This window comes from Streptopelia decaocto (assembly GCF_964273445.1).
Source record: "Streptopelia decaocto genome assembly, chromosome: 1".
NCBI lineage: Eukaryota > Metazoa > Chordata > Aves > Columbiformes > Columbidae > Streptopelia > Streptopelia decaocto.
In genome coordinates, this window is record NC_138663.1 from 208,224,426 (window position 1) to 208,246,034 (window position 21,609).

General features: G+C 45.7%; 1 protein-coding gene across 6 annotated transcripts in view; it reads left to right on the forward strand.

Annotated features, from left to right (window-relative positions):
• The first annotated feature begins 229 nt into the window (after positions 1-229).
• PAK1 (p21 (RAC1) activated kinase 1) overlaps positions 230-21,609 on the forward strand; it is an 82,092-nt gene continuing 60,712 nt past the window's right edge. The window contains exon 1 of one of the 6 annotated variants that reach the window (XM_082067976.1): positions 230-271. The gene's annotated coding sequence lies outside the window, so the exon portion shown is untranslated. The other 5 variants (XM_082067980.1, XM_082067978.1, XM_082067982.1 and 2 more) reach the window with 5 other exon arrangements.

Below are 21,609 nucleotides of genomic sequence, written 5' to 3' on the forward strand. Positions count from 1 at the left end.
CCTCCCTGAAAACTTTTCGCTGCGCCCCAGCAGAGCCTCCCCCCGCCAGCCCATTCCCGACCGAAGCGAGAAGGTCCCAGCCCCTACCCCGCCGTGCCCGGTTGCCCACCTTGGCTACAGAGGGGGCGGCGGGGCGGGCCCCCCCGGAGCCAATGGCAGCGGCAAGGCGGGGAGGGCGAAGGGAGGCGGTGCTGGGCCGACAATAGGGGCGGCTGGAGGGCGGCCAGCCGGGCGGAGAGCCGGGCAGCACCTTGCGGCGGGCGGAAGGAAGGTGAGTCCCGCCGAGCCGGGGAAGGGGATTTCCTCGCTTCTTGTTTTGTAGCCGGGAAGTTTGCAAAGGGGTTGAGCGGACTTTTTTTTTTCTTTTAATTTATTTATTTTATTAAATAAATATATATATAGATATGTAGATATTTTTTTGGAGTGGGTTACCGAGCCTACCTCCTGCCTCCCCGGCTCATTCGTTTAACAAAGGGAGTTATCTTCGCCCTCCCCCCGCGTCTGCAAGCCCGTTTGGGTCCGCATGCTTGGGGTTCCGCGGCAGATCTGGGGGTCGGAATCGCGGCTCTGAGCCCAGAGTTTCTGCTGAGCACCTCGTCCTGCCTTCGGCTGGAGGGGCGGGTGCTTTGCGCAAACACAAAGAATTGAGGAGCTGGACCCTCGCTGGGCGATGGGGTGATACAGCCCCGGGCTTTGTGTGGCTGATGCTCTGGGATGGAGAGGTGGGAGCGTGTCTTTTAACCCCCACCGCCCGTGTGTGTGTATGAAACCGTGGCTTTTTGCTATTAAAGTACTTAAAAGCAAGGCTGAATTTAGGATCGTGGGGTAATTCGTATTGGAAGGGAGGTTTCTAGTCCAGCCTCCTGCTTAAAGCAGGGGATCCTGCCTGGGGAGTGGGTAGCAGTGAAGGGGCATCGTGAGATGGGTGGCACCTCTGGGTGCTCTTGAATGATCCTGGGAGCCCGAGGAGAGGCAGCACCAGCAGGACGAGCCCTCAGGGGCAGCGGCGCTTTTCTCTTCCACTGTGTCTGGCAATGCCCCAATCTACAGCTCTCCCGTGCCTGCAATCCCTGTTCTTGCTGCTTTTGTTATCCAGCAGACTTAAAATTCATGATTGCTGGGAATAGCTGGCTTCATCCGTGTACGTGTCATGGTGCATCTGTTCCTGCTGAGCATTACTTGATCTTCATTCCAGCATCACCTCCAGGAGTTTTTCTTCAGGAACAAGATTTATAAATAGATGTCAAAACCTGGCTCTTTGCTGGGTACTTGTTACTGGCTGTAAGGCATGTACTTTATGTGGTGATTAAGTATGGTGAGTGTGTATATATATATATATATATATATGTATATGTTAAAACAACTGTAAAAGCTCTTTACTTAACCAAGCTTTTCAAAGTGAAAGCAGGTGCTGTAGTTGGGTGAAATGGCTGTGCCGGGCACAGACGGAAGAGTGTTTGTTCTCTTTGCTTGCAATTACTCTTTGTACAGTGACTCATGGATGCCTTTCACTGAATTACCTCCCCCTTCTCCGTACCTGGAGTTTCCTGGTGTTGCATACACTACCTGGCAAAGCTGGGAGCATCTTCCCATCGCTGTTCTAACATCGCTTAGTGTGGGTGTGTTAATCTTGCTCACAGCTTTTTAGGATAAAGCTGGAAAAACTCCTCCTTGTGGAACAGTTTGTGTGTGTGTGTGTGTGTGTGTGTGTGTGTTCACTGGATGCTTAGGAATTGCTTTTCCCTTTGCGTTTTCTGTGGATAAGTCAGAGAAGTAAAGCTCATCTCCACACTGAGAACAGAAGCTATGGTGGAAATTGAAAGGAATCTGTTTAACTATGGACTGCCCCTGTCTTGTGCCACGGGACAATCTGTTCTTAGCTGTACTGTATGGCAAAGCTGGAGTTTAAGACTGGAGTCTGATAAGCTGGGTGGGTATTTAGTCTGAGTCCTGTGGGGAGGGACCAACTTCTTTAAATGGGATGATTAAACTACCATTCCTTGACTTGGAAATGGAAGCCAAAAATAAAATTGAAGAGGAAAATGCTTTTGTAGCATGAGAACGGGAATGCTGTGGCAGGTTTTAAGCAGCACACAACGTGTGCTCTGGATATTGCTCAGAAAAAAAGAGTAGGGAAATGTAAGGCTTTTGGTGCATGCTTTTCCGTGCATCGGGAGAATATGGGAAGAAAGATGTGCCAAGTCCAGCATAACTCCCTTAAGTGAAAATATTGATTATTTATTGTGGTTTTGACTGCTTTACTTGCACTGGATTAAAAACTGATGCTTGCTCTTCTTGCCTGAGAGGTCAAAGAACTGTTTCATTACTGCTGATTCTTGTGTATCCTCTACCAGGTCTGGGCAGACCTTTTCTCTCGGCTTTGACTACAAGTGCATGAATTTCACCTGGTTTGTTTGTTTGTTTACTTGTTTTTTTGTTTTGCTTCTTTCCTCCTTTCTCCCTTTTATGCACCTGTCTCACTTCCTCGATGGGGGAAGCTTTGTCATTTCAAAATCTAGTTGTTATGGTTCACTTCCGTTATATTGTTAACAACGTACGAAACTGCCTAGAGCTGAAATAGACTTTTTCTCGGTACCAAAATACAGAAATGATCCAGAGACCCACCCTTAAAGGGATCTTAGTTTACAGTTCGTCATGTCAACAGCAGATAACAGAAGCAAATAGACTTTGTAAAGGCTCTGAAAAACAACCACTCTTTGTGAGGAGGTACAAGAAACAGACTGAAACCAGGCAACTAAAACCAAAAGTCATATTTCTTTGAACTCTAGTTGATTGCTAGCCCTTTGACAGATACAATAATATCTCCTGTTGGCTTTTTTACCCCTATGGGAAGGCAAAAGAATATTGTGTGCCAGAAGCGTATTGTGTGATAATCTTTTTCTATGCCTGACAAGGAGCTGAACTCATTTTCTCAGCCTGATATCTTGGCCTGTATAGGAACTGGGGAGAATGTAGATGTGTTGTGCTTCATGCTGAGGGCTTGCTTTTATGGAGAAAATAATTTGTCTAGTGTGTGATGCTTCTTATGCGCTTGCACAGCTCTCAGCTGGGAGGAACTGCTTTGCACCCCTGTTCCTAGAGATGGGAAGGGGCAGGAAAAAATTTAATGAAATATAACAAGGGCAAGTGTAGAGTCTTGTATCTGGGCAGGAACAACCCCAGGTTCCAGTATAAGTTGGAGAATGACCTATTAGAGAGCAGTGTAGGGGAAAGGGACCTGGGGGTCCTGGTGGACAGCAGGATGACCATGAGCCAGCACTGGGCCCTTGTGGCCAGGAAGGCCAGTGGTGCCTGGGGTGTATTAGGAGGGTGGTCAGTAGGTCAGAGAGGTTCTCCTGCCCCTCTACTCTGCCCTGGTAAGACCACACCTGGAATATTGTGTCCAGTTCTGGGCCCCTCAGTTCCAGCAGGACAGGGAACTGCTGGAGAGAGTCCAGCGCAGGGCAACAAAGATGCTGAAGGGAGTGGAGCATCTCCCGTGTGAGGAAAGGCTGAGGGAGCTGGGGCTCTGGAGCTTGGAGGAGACTGAGGGGTGACCTCATGAATGTTTCCAGATATATAAAGGGTGAGTGTCAGGAGGATGGAGCCAGGCTCTTCTCGGTGACAGCCAATGATAGGACAAGGGGTAATGGGTTCAAACTGGAACACAAGAGGTTCCACTTAAATTTGAGAAGAAACTTCTTCCTGGTGAGGGTGCCAGAGCCTGGCCCAGGCTGCCCAGGGAGGTTGTGGAGTCTCCTTCTCTGCAGACATTCCAACCCGCCTGGACACCTTCCTGTGTAACCTCATCTGGGTGTTCCTGCTCCATGGGGGGATTGCACTGGATGAGCTTTTGAGGTCCCTTCCAATCCCTGACATTCTGGGATTCTGTGGTCCGTTCCCTTTGGTGGCAGCAGAACTGGGACCATCAGCAGATGCTCACTCATGCAGCACATAAGTCACTGTGATCAGTTCTTCCCTTCAGAGCATAAGGCGTGTGATGCTCTTGAGGCATGAATAGCTTAAAACCAGCTGACACTGCTTATGCTGACCAGGTTTTTACTCAAACTTAAGTCCAGGCTTGGAATTCCTGATCTTGGGTGCACCTGTGTGTGGTGGCATGTGTAGGTGTGGACATTATGGCTGTGAGGGGTGACACTGAGTGCTGCCACTGGTGATGACTGCTCCTGGCTTCGGGCAGGGGGGCAAACTTGTGTCCTGTTCCTCCTCCGACACATCCTTAGAGCTGGAGAAGGGTTTTTGGGTCCTCCCACAACATCTCCTTTTCAGCACCTGGCAGTGGGGTGCACATTACGGTTTCAGGGCCCTTAGTGGGATTCACTTGGCGAAAACATCGATGCTGAGAGCTGAAAACAGATGCTCAGAGCTGAACAAGTCTCCCCAGGCTCCCAGTATGACCAGTAGAGAGGAAAAGGCCCTTTTAGGATGTGGTACGTATCATCTTGCAGTAGCCATTTAAAAATAAGTCAGAGAGTTGCACTCTGAAAATGCTGATTCCTCTGGGTAGTCACGCTGGTCCTCTTTATCTCCCATCTAATTTGTTGTACATGGCAGCAGGTAGCTGGGAGGAGTTGCAGTTGCTGCTCTGGCTGTGAGGATGCAGGCAGCACTGCTAACAAATCCCCTGGCAAATGCACTGTAGCAGCACAGCTTTCACAAGTTCCCTTCATTTTAGCATTTGGGGGAAACAAAAAAAAACATCTGATTAAGCGCATTTCTGGGGGAATTTGAAGAGAAAGTAGAAGTGTTCGGTTCTGGGTTTATGTACTAATATGCTTCTGGTAAATTGTCCAGGCTCTGCAATAGCTGTTCAGACTGGCAATCCAAGTGTTACAGCTTCCAGTGGATGGCCTTTCCCTATCTCTTGCATCTCATCTGAGATGCAGGTTAAACAATAACTTTTCTTCCTTGGTTTCTTTCCTTCTTGGGCTCTGTGCTCTTTGGACCTGATCTATAACTAGTTTATTTCACTCTTAAGCTGATGTAACTGCCTTAAAGTGTATTTTCTACTTCCTGCCTGGAGTTGGTGAAGTTAAGTGGTGGGAAATGTTTTTATCATTCTAGGCTTAAAAAAAACAGAGGAGAGAAAAAAGAAGTTAACAGGATAGGAGAAACATCCGAATTTGGGAAAACCAGGCCAAATCAGAAGTAGTAATCAAATGTACTTTCTGAAAAGCAATTATTTCTTCTACAGTAGCCCTTTGTTATCCCAAATACCATGCAAGAGGCAATGCGGGTAATATATTGTGACTCCCTTGAAGTATGTGACATCTGGCTGCAAACATCTGGATCCAGGTGGGCCTGTAGCTGTGGGACTGCAAGCAAATCAAGTGGCAAGTACATGCTGTGTGCAAGTGGGATGTAAAGCCTTGCTTCTTGACTCTTGTTCTTTTCTTTTTCCACAAAGTCACTCCATATCCGTAATCTACACGGCATTTTTATGACTTTAGGAATGGCAGCAGAGGAAGGTTGGGACACAGTCTGACAGCCTGGCTTGCTAAGGTGTCACAGCACCACTTTGGGACTGTTAGTTTAAGCATCAGTAGGGCTTTGAACTATCACGTAATGACTCTAAGAGGCACACACATATTTTAGATGATGTCTCTCATACAAGACGAAGCCCATTTCTCAGGGCTTATGTTCTATTTATGAAACAGGCTGGAGTGAGAAATATTTTTATCTGAACTAGGGGCTTGCTTCATGTGGTTCTTCTCCTCATTTACATATAGAAAGCTTAGTGTAATGTGAAGTACCTTATCACTTCTTTAGCGTAAAGAATTTCCAATATATATTATTTTCTGTACCTACATATTCCCAAATGCACATTCTCTGCTGATCTTAAAATACGAGTGGCTTGGCTGCTTAACCCAAACTCCTCTGTAGAAAGAGTAGAGAAGTGATTCCATTTGTACAACTTGGATTTAATTACTCCAGCTATCTGTAAGTGAACATTATGCAGTTTCACCAACAAGTTCAGTGTAAAGGCTTTGTGCCAAGATGAATCTATCATTTGTCCTTAGCAGGTATTTCAAGAATGTCTTATTTCAGTTGTGCTTTGGAGCAGCTAGAAGTCACAGCTGAATGTAGAATTCATGTGCTGCTATAGTTCAGACTTGTTTGGGATGAAGGAAAAGCTGATTTCCCAGCAGCAACAGGGAGGAATATTCCAACCCCCCTTTCCCAGTCCTGTCTATAATGCTGAAGCTGTTGGATTAATTTCTATGATTTCATTTCTGTGATTTCATTTCTATGATTCATTTCTATGATTTCAGCTCAAGGCCCTGTTCTAACCTCTGTGTACGGTGCAGCGTGTGCTTGAGGCCAATACTGAGCTTTGTAACCCCAGCCTGTGTTGAGGTATAGGGGGAAAAAAAATAAGGCCAGGCTTATAGTGTATTCTCTGCTTTTCTAGTTCACTAAATTGCTCACCTGAGTCTGAACTCTGGGGTCCCTTCATAATAAAAGGTATTTAACAGTCAGGTAACAGCTGCAAAGACCAGGGAGTGCACAGAAGGAAAAGAAATTAGCTGCAAACGAACAGATCAGGATTAGAAATGCAATATTGATTAGTTCATTAAAATTAATAAGACACGCTATTAAAACTCTCATTACATTTTGCAGCTCTTCTGGAAACAGAACAATTTGTGTGGCCTTATCCTTTCAGGAAGACCCCATTCAAGACAAATTTTAATGCAATTTCCTTTGCAAACCACAGAATGTGTTAATTCTTAGTGGAGCCCCAGTTTGAGCTTTATTTAGTAAAATGCTGATAATAGACTGGAAGTCTTAGTCATAGTATTATGTATTAAAAGTTGCTTTAGTTGTGAGTGCTCTGAATCAGTGTGTAATTGGACTTAGGTCACTGTAGTTAGGGTCAAAAATTACAGGGCATACTGGCACATACACATTCTGGCAGATTTTTAGCAAATCAGACAAATCTATTTCAAAACAAAGCATGTAGAGGAGAAACTCTTTGATTCAAGCTCAGAAACTCAAGAAACAAGTTTGTGAAAGGGAACATTGGTTCGTATAAAGGAAAAGTGTCACATTTTCCTTCATTCCTTCAGAAATATGCATATGGCCTCCATAATACAGAAACACTATTTTCAGGCTACAGATCCAATTGCCTTGTCGAATCTTAAATGATTTAAAGCTGGATTTCCGACGTGAATCTCTGTGCTTTACTAAGCGTTGTACTTTGTTAAATAATATCTTTATTAAAAGGATTTTAGTTAAAAGGCTGACACACCAGAGGATGTGCTGCCATCCAGCGACCTGGACAGGCTGGAGAGTTGAGCGGGGAAAATTTAATGAAATATAACAAGGGCAAGTGTAGAGTCTTGGATCTGGGCAGGAACAACCCCAGGTTCCAGTTGGGGAATGACCTATTAGAGAGCAGTGTAGGGGAAAGGGACCTGGGGGTCCTGGGGACAGCAGGATGAGCATGAGCCAGCACTGGGCCCTTGTGGCCAGGAAGGCCAATGGTACCTGGGGTGGATTAGAAGGGGAGTGGTGAGTAGGTCAGAGAGGTTCTCCTGCCCCTCTACTCTGCCCTGGGGAGACCACACCTGGAATATTGTGTCCAGTTATGGCCCCTCAGTTCCAGAAGGACAGGGAACTGCTGGAGAGAGTCCAGCGCAGCCCCCAAGATGCTGAAGGGAGTGGAGCATCTCCTGTGTGAGGAAAGGCTGAGGGAGCTGGGGCTCTGGAGCCTGGAGAAGAGGAGACTGAGGGGTGACCTCATGAATGTTTCCAGATATATAAAGGGTGAGTGTCAGGAGGATGGAGCCAGGCTCTTCTCGGTGACAACCAATGATAGGACAAGGGGTAATGGGTTCAAACTGGAACACAAGAGGTTCCACTTAAATTTGAGAAGAAACTTCTTCCTGGTGAGGGTGCCAGAGCCTGGCCCAGGCTGCCCAGGGAGGTTGTGGAGTCTGCTTCTCTGCAGACATTGAAACCCGCCTGGACGCCTTCCTGTGTAACCTCATCTGGGTGTTCCTGCTCCGGTGGGGGGATTGCACTGGATGAGCTTTTGAGGTCCCTTCCAATCCCTGACATTCTGGGATTCTGTGATTTGCTTTGATAGGGTTTGGACCACTTGATTCAAGGCACTTCTTGCTGAAATGAGAAATTGCTCCAAGAAAACTTAGTTTCTTTTTAAGAGGGAGGCAAGAGGAAGATAAAGGTGTAAAACAAAGGTCCTGGAATGATTGTTAAGTGGATGGTGTTTCTCACGGATGTGGTCACTGCTATTTCTATTTTCCACAGAAGTTTGATTGAATTTTCTTGCCACACTGTCCTCTTAAACCACAAAATGTTAACCACGAGCTCGTAGTTCACGTCCCTGTTTTGCCCTGACGTTGTGCTTGTCTTCAGTCCCACTTTGGAATCAGATGTGAGTACAATTTCAGTGTCACTGCTTTAGCGTCGTGCTTGCGGGAGATTGCAGATGGCAACGGAAAAGCTTTGGGAGCTGAATTCAAAGGGGAGGCCTAGAAATGAATAGTGATAATGCCCCATAGCCCTTCATCTAACCCATCTGCTTTCTGATAATCCAAGGAGTTGGTAAGGTTCTTCAGTAAAATATATGCATGCGGTGGTTATATGTTAAGGTGTTTGATGCTTTCTCTTTAGTTCTAAGATCCTGGAGATGTGAAAGCTATGCAAAGATCTGTGTCATATAAAAAAGACTTCTCCCACTCCTGTCTATAGAGAGAAATGACAGAATTTGATCCAAGTGAGCCTTGGAGTCTAAAATAATGAGATATGAGCACACAGAGACTTTGGGTTGACCGTCCAGTTCCTAATTTTGTGGGGGAATTGAGGGTATCTACTGCATCTTAGCAGTAAATTATTAATGTTATAACTTAATTCTCCAAAATCACTGAAATCTTCGCTGGGTTGCCTTACAGAAAACCAGAGGAGTTGTGAGGGGAGGAAGGAGAGGGAACTGCAGCACCAGCGACAAGTCTTGTATCACAGTTATGTTGATCTAATGAAAAACCTGTCTTTTAACTCCTGGCTTATCAAATTTCTTGCTGGTTCATCAGCCTGTATGTCTTGGTAATAAGGTGTCTGGTAGAAATTCCAGTCACTTATATCTGCGTGTCTTAGAAATTCTTCTCCTATGCAATTTTGACTCCCTTGGTAGCAGAGAGAATGATTAAAAAGGCTGTACCAACATTCACAAAAAGCAGCAGGAGTCTGGTTTGCTACCAGGCCAGTGCCAAGAGAGTCTAAAAGACTTGAGACTAGCCTGGCTTGTGTTCCTAAACCAGATTTTGGAGAGTGTGAACAAAATTAAAATGACGCTTAGATGAAGCTGTAGACTCTGATGTCAGGTTGGTGTCTCTCTGTCCATAGCTGGGAGCCCTGACAATCGCACTAAACCTCACTTGCAGTTAAGAACTAATTTTGTATTCTTGTTTGGTTTTTTTCTCTGTGTCTGTTCCTTACTTATATCTATTTAAGCCTTTGGTTTGTTTGTTTGTTTTCCTTTTCTACAGAAACACTGTTCATCAATAGGGAACTGCTGGAGAGAGTCCAGCGCAGGGAAACCAAGATGATTAAGGGAGTGGAGCATCTCCCGTGTGAGGAAAGGCTGAGGGAGCTGGGGCTCTGGAGCTGGAGAAGAGGAGACTGAGGGGTGACCTCGTTAATGTTTATCAATATATAAAGGGTGAGTGTCAGGAGGATGGAGCCAGGCTCTTCTCGGTGACAACCAATGATAGGACAAGAGGTAATGGGTTCAAACTGGAACACAAGAGGTTCCACTTAAATTTGAGAAGAAACTTCTTCATGGTGAGGGTGCCAGAGCCTGGCCCAGGCTGCCCAGGGAGGTTGTGGAGTCTCCTTCTCTGCAGACATTGAAACCCGCCTGGACACCTTCCCGTGTAACCTCATCTGGGTGTTCCTGCTCCGGTGGGGGGATTGGACTGGATGAGCTTTTGAGGTCCCTTCCAACCCCTGACATTCTGGGATTTTGTGATTCGGTGATTCCTGCCTGTCTTTACTTTCCCTGGCCATCCCTAAGATTGATGAGAAACAGAATCCTCATCTATCTGTGATCCTGAAGATACTGGGCAAACACAGATGAGCAGCAGGGAGGTAAAATATTTTGTCCTCTGTCCCAACAAGAAGCAGCTTTTTCAGGGCTTGGGAGGAGGATGAAGACTGGATAGGGGAGGAAACCTTAGGCTGATTGACTTTCTTTATCAAGCAGTTTTGATGGGATATATGGAAATAGATAAAATGTATAGGTTTCATTTAGAAAGGCTGAGGAGGTGAGGGCAGGGCTGCGAATGGCAAAAGCAGGACTTTCTTCAAGGAAAATAATAGCAAAAAACCACACAATTCCTTCAGGGCTCTCCTGAAAGCCAGAAAGTAGAGCACAACCAGTAGATATGTCTGTGTGGGCTGTCTTTAAATGGAGACAAACGGTCACCGGCTGTGTTTGAATTCTAGATTCAATAAAGGCACATCCTTCAGTTAGGGCAGAAAACTGTCATTTCTTAGAATTCAAACCCAGTATCTAAATGCCTCAATGACTTGTTGTCAAGTGACTCACTGCACTGTCATAGTAGGAATTCTGGCTTTCACATGAAACTTATACTTGTGGAAACACCATCCTGCCAGCTCCTATTAACAGTCCCCCCTCCCAAACTCATCTCCTGTTTACTCACGGTGAAAGGGGATTGGGGGGACAGGGCAGGAGAAGGTGGAAGGGGTGGGTTAATGATCAGAAACCTCATTATGTCGTCTTTGTAGACTTCTGGGCACCAGCGTTTTCATTTGTCCTGCATCTCTCTGAAACATCAAGTTGCAAAAGAAAAAACATTCAGAAGTGATGAGCTGGCCCCGTTTGTAAGAATTTAGTCATTTACTTGGTCCAGCCAAAAATGTCTTTTGTGTGCCGTGTCTTCTTTTAAAGTTATTGGCTACTTTAAAAAATACCAATGTTGAGTAATCACAGCTCGATTTCCTTCATCTCCTGCAGCTGATTAGGGGATCATCAGAATCATGGGGGTTTTTTATTTGTTTAATTTGCATCATCCATTTTATTTTAGGTGCCCTTTGCTGTTTTTTTTAAGAGTCAGTCCTTTCTAATACTAGATACATCCTCCAAGAGCCCTTCCTGCATTCTGATCCAATACTTACTCATCCTGGGACCTAATCCAAATGCCACCAACAGTGCTTGTCTGGGCTTTTTTTGTTTGTTTCAACAAAGTTTCATCACACAGCGACATCCGACAGCATTAAATGCATCGATATGCCTTTCAGGAGGTAAATGGTCATGGAGATTAAAAGAATCTCACCTTAACAGCAAGTTGCTTTCTGTTCTTAATATCCTACCTGTTTCTGTTGTCAGGCTTTGAGTATTATAGTGGATGTCTGTCATATCTGGTGATGTTCAGTTGCTCTTTGAGTCCCACCCTGTTCCTTTGGCTCGGTATCGAGGAGCAGTGACTTCAACAAGGTGATCTCATCCCATGTGCGATGTAGTTGTGTTTGTTTTCGAAGCCTTGAGATCCTGTTCCAATCCATGCTTCCTGTAGCTATAGGTAAACCATCTGAAATCCAACAGGATGAGCATGTGTGATCTCTGTGGTCTGCCTTCCTCCTTTCTCATCAATTCACGTGCTTCCCTTCTATTGTGGGGCTCTTGATAGCGTTATTTTATATTTTCATGGGGGTGTGAATGGAGTGAGCAGTGAAAGGCTTCTATATAAATCATAACCTGTGCTAGTTTCAGCATAGAGACTGTTTGACCTCTTTGTGAGGGCTCTAATCCTAAGCTGCTAATGAACTAACTACAAATTTGGAAGAAAAAAGCCTGTGGTTGACTTGGCATTCTTCTTGACTAACAGATGAAAAGCTTGTTTGCTTTTTTTTCCCCAAAAACCAGCCCTCACCCCCCCATCACAAAACTATAAAGCAAGAATGTGGCTGTTGGCAGCTGTTTTCCTTTTGATGTGGCCAACTCGGCATTAATATTAAAAGTATAATCTGAACTTGCGTTTTCTTGGAGATCGAAGGCGTGATGAAAGGACGGGAGGGTTCTCTCTCCACCTGCTGGGAGCGTGCTCTTCGCTTGAATTTCTTCTGGGAGGCTGCGATGGGGGCCGGGGGGGGAAGCTTTGACACAGCTGAGCTCATCGTGGCACGCAGCCATCCAAAGGCAAGGGTGCTTTTCCTTTTCAGCACTTGGCTGTGAGCTGACCTGGCAGAAAACTTAATGGAGAAACAGGAGTGAGTGTAGCTGTGGTGTAGCATTAAAGATCCCAGAGCTCTTCGGTAGGTTTCAAATCTGGATATGAGGGCTGTAAGATACACAACTAGATCTGGTGGCTTCTCAGGATTAGCTCACAAGTAAGTTCCTTTTTACTCTTGAAAATCATGGTGTATTGTTGGGGTACCTACTGTGTACAGCTTGTTATTTTGGTTATTTCTTGCCTTCCTCTGCCCCTGAGCTCTTTGAACCTCTAGCACATGCCGGGTCAGCTCCTGCTGGACCTGCTTGTGCTCTGAATCTGAAAGTCCTTGGTACAAAATGGCTTTTGGCTCCTCCTTAACTGATTCTCTGCCTTTAATAAATGTATTTAGGAGAAAAAGCCTGACAGAAAAATCACAGGGGGATCATGTATTTCTCCCACCTCCTGTTATTTTGCTGTTCTGGATCCTCCTTTGATTCGATGTGAGCACAACGCTTGCAATCCCTGCCGCACTGTAGGGGCTTGGATGCTTCACCCAGCATAATTTGTTGGTGTAGCAGAGCACTTTTGGGATTTTTCCCGTCACCTACCTGCATAATATCGTGCGTCTTTGTGTTACATGTCTTCCTGTAACTTTGAAAAGATGATTCAGAATCAGCTGCATGTTTTCCCTAGCAGGTTATAATCTGTCCTCTGGACCCAAACATCTTGCTGATATCCAGCTGGATCTATAGTTTTAATCCAAGACAGAATTAAGTTGCTTATGCTGCTGCCAGTCACTAATTGACATTGTTAAATAATGCTGCTGGGCCTCTTCCATCTTGCAGTCCTTCAGTTCATAGTCAAAGGGCAATAGAGCGGGAGTCATCTCTTGTACAAATGTTTGTGGCTTATTTACGGAGCTGCTGAGTCTCTGTCACCCTCTTGTCACCTAAACACTGCCCATAAAGCCTCATAGTGAGCATAAAACACAACTGTGCTGGAGAAATAATGTTCTTTCCTCTGTCATGCAGGTGTAAAGGGCAAACAGAGAACAAGCAGGCACAGGGAGGAACAGGAAAAACCATTTCTGGTATAGCATAATGTCTCTTTATCTCTGCATAGCCTGGAATATGCACAGAAAGACTTTGGCAACATTTGTGCTTCAGAATTCATATCCAAGATGCAAACAAGATGATAAACTTTCATATTGTCAGGAACTGTGCAGCAGGTATTCGGGCAAATGTGCTGGGCATGAAGGAACAAAAAAGGTTGTGGGTTTTCTTCGTATGTGTGTGTTTTGTAACCTGGGGACATAACTCAGCAGCCTATGGGTTTCAGTGGGAACGTTAGGGGACTGTCTCAGCAGCACTTAGAGAGCCTAACCTTGAGAACAAAAGTAGCGTTTCATGTGGTTACGTACTGAAAGATGTGGGTAGGCATCTAGTGGGAATCCAGAAAGCGCGTGGGCGCTTGATTCCCTCGGAAACTGTTGGGATTTGGCACCTAAGCTGGTAAAGTATTTTTAAAAACTCTTAAATATCTTTCTGAAAATTGGGTCTGATGTTGCTAATCACTGTGAGGGGTGGGGGGATTTTGTTTTCTGTTTTGTTTTTTTGCCGCCTTTGATGGTTGTTACTTTGTAGCAGATAAATAGGAGGAAATTGAGGGAAAGCAACTTTGGGGCTGGAGGGATTGACGCAAAAGGAAGATAAAAGAGCTATATACTTGTGTAGTTTTTTAAAATGAGGAGGAGGGCAGGACTGTTTATGGGCTTCTGAAGGGTGTAAATGCCAAGAAATGGAGGGTGTGGAAGAAGGAAACTGTTTTGGTCTGTGCTCCACAAGTGCCTGTGCAGGCAGGTAGCTTCACACACAACCTCATGTGAAAGGAGCATTTTCATTGAACTTGTGAGTGTCACAGGGTGAGGAACAGAAACACGTGGTGTGGCAGCAAGGAAAGTACCTGCTTCAGTGCTTCGGTCAGGGTGAGACATTTAAATCTGGGGTTGTTCACAGGTTGCCTGGCATCTATCAATATCATCACATTGCAGGAAAATTACCTTCTGTTTGCACCAGCCTTCCTCATCAGGAGGAGCCCAGACAGAAACCCGACTTTAGGCCCTGATAGCTCCTGTCCCAAACTGACGTCGCTAGTGCTCCGATCTCCACGGTGTGTTCAAGCAGAGCTGGCTGTCATGGTGACGCAGTTTAATTTCACCGATCTGTCTGTGGTATCTGAAACCTCCCCCAGGAAGGACAGGCAGGGTGACAGCCGTGCCGGGGCACAGGTTGGCATGAGGGGGAGGGCAGGGACAGCGGGTGGGCGAAACAATCTGTCTTGGTACTACCCTTCTGAGACGTTAGGATTTTGCTTTTTATATCCATTAGGACATATATATTGTGTACCTTAGAAAATAATCCATTAGGATTAGCGTATTTTAAAGAGTGCTTGATGATAAAGGTGTGAAAAGGTTATTTGGAGTTGGTAAAGGCATAGGAAGTTCCATCTGAATATGAGGAAAAACTTCTTTACTTTTGAGGTGCCAGAGCCTGGACCAGGCTGCCCAGAGAGGTTGTGGAGTCTCCTCTGGAGACATTCAAACCCACCTGGACACCTTCCTGTGTGATCTGCTCTGGTGACCCTGCGTTAGCAGGTGGGTTGGGCTGGATGATCTCCAGAGGTCCCTTTCAACCCCAACCAGTCTGGGATTCTGTGAAAGCCATAGCAAAGAATATCAAGTCTTAACTGCTGAAGGTATTGGGACGCTCGAACATCAAATGCACTTTTTGTAACCCGTACATCACTGAAAATAATTGAACAAAAATACAAAAGGAAAAATAAGACCAAATAGATGACTTAGAAGGTAAGAAATCAGCAGGGCTGGATGGTGTTCAACCAAGAGTCCTGAGGAACTGCTGGCCAAGCTGTATCATTTATCGCTACAGATGTCACTGTACCAGAGGACTGGGGAGCTGCCAGTATTGTTCCCACCTATAAAAAGAGCTCTAGAGGGGGTCTTGGAAGAGCACACCAAAGAGTCAACGCTACCAGGAATGGAAAGGTCTGTAATAGGGATCTCTGAATACATAGATCAATGTTAACTGTTGGGAAAGGGTCCGTGTGGCTTCTGAAAGTGAAAATCGTGCTGCCCTACCCCATGAAGTTCTTTGCGGTGTTGGTAAGAAAGAATTAAAGTTGGTGTTGGTAAGAAAGAATTAAAGTGGATGCAATATATTTGGATTTTCAGAAAACTTCTGTCAGGATCTTAAGCTTCTACAAGTTTGGAGAAAAGGTTATTTGATTGTTTGAAAGCTGCATGAATAAAAGGTAAAAAAAATGGAGATGATCTCACTTTTCAGGATGGAGAGGGAAACATCACTTCAGTAGCAACCAAAAAAGCCACCATCCTCATCAAGAGAGGGATGAATGATATCATTTTGCTTCGATATAAATGCTTGATGGACCCACATCCTGTGTGTGAAGTGTAGCTTTGGTCTCCATGTCTCCATATCCAGGAGGATATGGTGGCGTTGTGGAAAGGCAGCTAAAACCATCAAAGACATGGGCTGACTTCCAAGAAGAAGCTAAAATGGCCTTTCTTTTGGGAAGGAGGGGAGGAGCATGGGTGAGGTTTAAATGATAAAGTCAGCAGGTAAAGCTCAACGTGAAACATCTGTCAGCTCCTGTTCTATTACAGCCAGGGAACTTATGATAAAACAAGATGGTCTTTGATTTTAACACTAGAGCACACTAGTGCAGTGGAGAAGAATTAGTGCTTGTGGCCTCAGAATAGGTAGAATTTGGGGACAGGCTTTGCAGCTGTCACCCATGCTGGGCAAATCCCACCTGCATTGCCTCGGAAAGAGAGTGTGTGTGACCCTTCCTTTCCCCAGGGCTCTCCACTGCAGCTTTGCATAGGAACTGATTATCCAGGTGCCTGGCAAGCATTCCACACTCCCTTGTGTGCCCACAGAGATGTTCTTTTTTTAATTATAAGTGACTTATCCCTCACAGAAGTCTTTATTTTTTTCTTTAATGCTGCCTTCAGCAGGGTGTGCATGTGAACTTTATTTTAATTAAGGGCGAGGAATCTGTTTTACATAACCATATCCCAGATTCTCGTGAGAGATTGCAAACAGCCCTGAGGGACCGATGAAGGGGCCAGCGCAATCGGTTGCCTCATGGATGGGAGGCCTGATTCTGATCTCTCCGAGGTTCTTTCTACCTGTGGGACTTGCTCAGGGTTGGCTGACAGCCGAAGGGATTGAGCCGATTCCCGTCTCATAGCTTTATTTTGGGCCGCTGATTTGTGGTTCTGGGAAGACACAGGGGTGCCTGTGGTTGTCCTTGTAGCTGGAATAGCCAAATGGGTTGTGAATCTGCCCCCAAGGCCTTTCATGGCTTGGTGGTGTCTCAGACGACTTCTGCCACGTTGCCTGGTGCCAGGGTATTATATTAGAATCATTTCGGTTGGAAGAGACCCTTAGGATTGAGTTCAACCATAACCTAAATCTAGCACTAAACCATGTCCTTAAGAGCCTCATCTACACGTCTTTTAAACCCCTCCAGGGATGGTGACTCCAGCACTGCCCTGGGCAGCCCCTTCCAATGCCGACAACCCTTTCCATGAATAAATGTTTCCTAATGTCCTAATTACAACACTTGATTCACCCATCTCACCAGAACAGGGTGCCTGTTGTGATCAAAGTGTTGTCACCAGCAGCGGGTTGAGTTGCTTCGGATTTAAAAGCGATGCTAGCGGGATTGGGTCAGAGTGGTTCTCTGAATGCTTTAGAATTAATACAAATTGCATGGGAAATCACAAATGAATCTTTCAGAGGTAGTTGTGTATTTCATGGGGTTTTTCATATATTTTTTAAAACGCTGTCAACTAAAATTTTATTTCAGTTGTAAAGCCTGAAAGAGACAGGGAGCAGATTAGTAAAATGTTTCTGTATCATTAAGGAGGGAAAATCCAGGGCGTGTGCATGGTCGTTTGTTTGTTTTTCTTCTCTCCACAAGAAAGAAGTGATAAAGGTGTTTAAAACTCAATTGTTGCAGCGTTGGAAGCAGGGAATGTAAATAAATGAGGCTCTTTTTCACTGTGCACAAAGAGAAATATGAAAAACAAACCGCAAACTCTGTGAAGATGTTAATGAACTGGATGAGTCAAACCTGGCGTGTCGGTAGCATCTGCTGCTTGTTTACAGGGGCTGAAGTGAGCATCCCTTGCAGAAAGTCTCCCACACTGGAGGTAGTTTTACTACCCTGTTATCAAAATCTCAGTGTGGTGTTGGACCTGAACCGTTGACAGACTGCACAGTTGTGACCTCCTGGTGTCCTGCTGGACCTGGTAGTTGTTGGCAATGATGTTTTTTCTAAAGTCAGGACCCTGCAGAGGCTGGGCATGTCTGTTTATCGCATCCAGTGATATAAAGGGCAGACACTGTTCCTCTGCACTGTGTTAAGCTGGGCGCAAACACTGATGCCACTCAGCGAGGTCCGTGTTCCTTTTGTTATACCTCTGATCTCTTCCCCAAGAGCTGTCTCTAGAGAGTGCTTAGAAATCATGGAATCCTTTTGGTTGGAAAAGACCTTTAAGATGATCAAGTCCAACCATTAACCCAACTCTAGCACTAACCCATGTCCCTAAGAACCTCTTCTCTGCATCTGTTCAACCCCTCCAGGGATGGTGACTCCACCACTGTCCTGGGCAGCCTGTTCCAATGCCTGACAACCCTTTCCAGGAAAAAATTGTTACTAGGATCCAACCTCAGTCTCCCCTGGCTGCAACTTGAGGCTGTTTCCTCTGCTCCTGGCGCTTGTTCCTGGGGAGCAGAGCCCGACATCCCCTGGCTCCAAGCTCCTTTCAGGCAGTTCAGAGATCAGAAGGTTTCCCCCCAGCTCCTGTTCTCCAGCTGAACCCCCCAGGTCCATCAGCCTCCTCCTAAGTCTTGAGCTCCAGACTCTTCACCAACTTTGTTGCTCTTCTTTGGATATCTGGGTTCTTTCATCAAATAAATGAATGAATCAAAGGAGGGTTTTGATGCTCTATTTGTCTCATTTTACTGAAGTGGCAGTTCATGCCATCAACCTGAAAACTGTTTAGAACTTAAAACTGATGGGTAGTAATTGATGATGCTCCAGCTTTGCAGTTGTATGTGCCTGATGCGTGTCTGCCGTTGGTCTCCTGTGAAAGGAGGACACGCTTTGGAGGAGCAGATCAGCAAGGAGGTGAGACAAAGATAAACTGTTTGGAACAGATGATCTTTAGCTGTTCAACAGAGCGATGTAAATGAGCGCACTTTAGACAAAGGAATCTGATGGTCAGGTCACAGCTTGGATGGGCTTTGCTGTGGGGTGATCTTGTAGGTTGGAGCATCTGCTTCGCTTCTGGAGGAGATCAACAGAGATTCAGCCTGGTGTCAGATGAGAGACATGGGGAACAAGGAACAATGTCAGTGTAAGTAAGTCGTGTAAATCTAAGAGGATGTGCTGAGGGATTTAAGCACTTCAGAGTGCAGAAACTGTAGAGAAATTCCTGATAGTGAGATGAAAATCCCATCCCCGGTGTCAGGGCTCAGAACAAGAACTCCAGGAGTTGTGCCAGGAGCAGCAATCCAAATCTCTGCTTCATGCCACTTGTGCCTTTTACAGAGCAGGGTAAAGTGTTGTAATCACTTGATAGTTTGAACCAGGAGCAAACCTGTGAGACGTATTCAGGAGGTCACCCACAAAATTAGTGGGCGGTTGGAAGGTAGAAACTGAAACCCCATTACAGGAGCTGGACAGGAATCTGGAAACCCGTGTGGTGTTCTTCCTCTGCTGTAAACTTGTGTGACCTGTTCTTTTACCAACATTAGTAACATTTTGTCACTGAGAGTGTTTTATGGAGGGATGGTTTTCTGTACTTCCCTTAAAATATAGAAAAGGATCCTGAAATGTTATGAGCCTCTAGCGAAGGCAGAAAGGGTTGGCCAAGGGGATGGCAACGGGGTAAGGAAGGAGTATTATCCTTTTTTTGCAGAAACTCTTGCTCATTTTCTTTTCCAAAACTATTTCAGGGTATTTCTTTATTCCAAGCATTTGTTAGTTCATTGTGCAGTGAAACAGCAGATAGTCAGTTGTTTTTGAAAGCTGCACAGATTAGAAGATACTCGAATACGTAAGCCATAAGCAAAGAAATAAGAACATCCTAAGGAATAATATGAAGCGTGAAGTTTTCTGAACTGCTGCGTAGCTGTAAAGTGATGAGTAAAGTGAGATTTTGCCCGCACAGATCTCATAAACCTCAATATTTTGAGTTTTCCTTTGTTTTCTTTGGCTTTGGAGACAGCCAGTGTCTGGAGCTGAGGCGCTCCGGTGCTTTTCTTAGTGTCCTTGAAAGACCTGCAAACTTAGCCAAGCTTTCAGGCTTGAAAGAGATGAGCTGTGTAGCTTGAATTGCAACTGGGTGCCTCTAGTTCTGGGAGGCTGTAATGACTGTGACCTTTGGAAACCTTGTTCAAACTGTTTTTGTTACACTCAGACAGGAATGTTATGTTCTTTGTTCCACCTCCTAAAAGGCAAATCTTTTTGTACAGGCTGCTTGCAGCTTTTATAGCTTGATATATGTGGGTCAGGGGAAGAAGCAGGCACAGTCTGTTAGGTGTTCTCAAGCTGCTGAAAAAGTCTGAATGCATGAAGGACGTTTTAGACCCCAGCCGAATTTTTGCAAATAACCCCTGCCTTGATTAGGAACAGAAATAAGCTCCCAGATTTGAAGTGCTTCAAACTTCTGTGCACATGAACGAGTGGGCCAGGTCTCTGAGACAGACCTGCATGGTAAAGGGCTCCATGTTTAATTCTGAACTCTTCTCCTGGAAGGAGGTGTCCAATATCTCTGAAATGTCCTGGTTTTGCAAACAGAAGCGAAAGATGCGTTATTTAAGATATGTGTTTCACAGAATCGCACTGTTAGAAGTTGGAATGGACCTCTGTAGATCATCTGGTCTGAGCCCCTGTGCTCAAGCAGGACCACCCAGAGCCAGTTGCCCAGGACCATGTCCAGACGGCTTTTGAATATCTCCAAGGATGGAAACTCCACAAGCTCTCTGGGCAACCTACACCAGTGCTTGGGCATCCTAATATTGAAAAAGTGTTTCCTGGTGTTCAGAGGGACCCTCCTGTGTCTGTGCTCATTGCCTCTGGTCCTGGCACTGGGCACCACTGACAGCAGCCTGACTCCATCTGTTATGCACCCTCCCTTCAGGTATTTATATACACTGGTAAGATCCCCCCGAGCCTTCTCTTATTCTGGTTGAACACTTCCAGGTCTCTCAGCTTTTCCTCTTACGAGAGATGCTCCAGTCCCTTCAGCATCTTCATGGTCCTTTGCTGGACTGTCTCCAGTATGTCCATGTCTCTCTTGTACTGGGGAGCCCAGACTGGACCCAGCACTCACCAGTGCTGAGCAGAGGGGAAGAATCACCTCCCCTGATCTGCAGGCATTACTTGGCCTAATGCAGCCCAGGATTTGCCTTCTTTGCAGTAAGAACCCAGTGCTGGTTCATGTTCAACTTGGTGTCCACCAGGACACTCAGGTCCTTTTCTGCAAAGCTGATTTCCAGCTGGGTGGCCACCAGCATCTACTGGTGCTGGGGGTTGTTCCTCCCCAGGTGCAGGACCTTGCACTTCTCTTTGTTGAACTTCCTGAGGTTTCTGCTGGCCCATTTCTCCAGCCTCTTGAGGTCCCTCTGGTATATTGGCATGATCCTCTGGCCTGTCAGCCACTTCTCCCAGCTTGGTGTCATCTGTAAACTGCTGGACCCTCCAGGGTTACACTGCTGGTGACTGGCCTCTGACTGGACTTTGTGCCACTGATCATCACCCTCTAGGCCTGGACATCCAGCCAGTTTTCAGTCCAGCTCCCTGTTTATCCAGCTTCTACATCACAGCTTCTCTATAAGGATCTTGTGGGAGACAATGTCAAAGGCCTTTCTGAAGTCCAGGTAGACGATATCCACTGCCCCCCCAAGTCTACCAGGACACTGTGGAAGCTCCTCAGGTTGATCAGGCATGACTTCCCCTTGGTGAAGCCATTTTGCCTGCTACTGATGATATTCTTGGCCTTAATGTGCCTGGCAATGGTTTTCAGAATTCGCTGCTCCATCACTTTCCCAGAGATCACGTTGAGGCTAACCAGCCTGTGGCTCCCTGGGCCCTCCTCCTTGGAGATGAGGAGTGCCATTTGCTTTCTTCCAGTCTACAGGCTTTTCTGCCAATCAAAAATTATCGAGACTGGTCTCGCAATGACATCTGCCAGCTCCCTTGGCATTCGTGTGCGTAGAAGGTTCCATCTAAACATAGGGAGAAACTTCTTTCCTTTGAGGTGCCAGAGCCTGGACCAGGC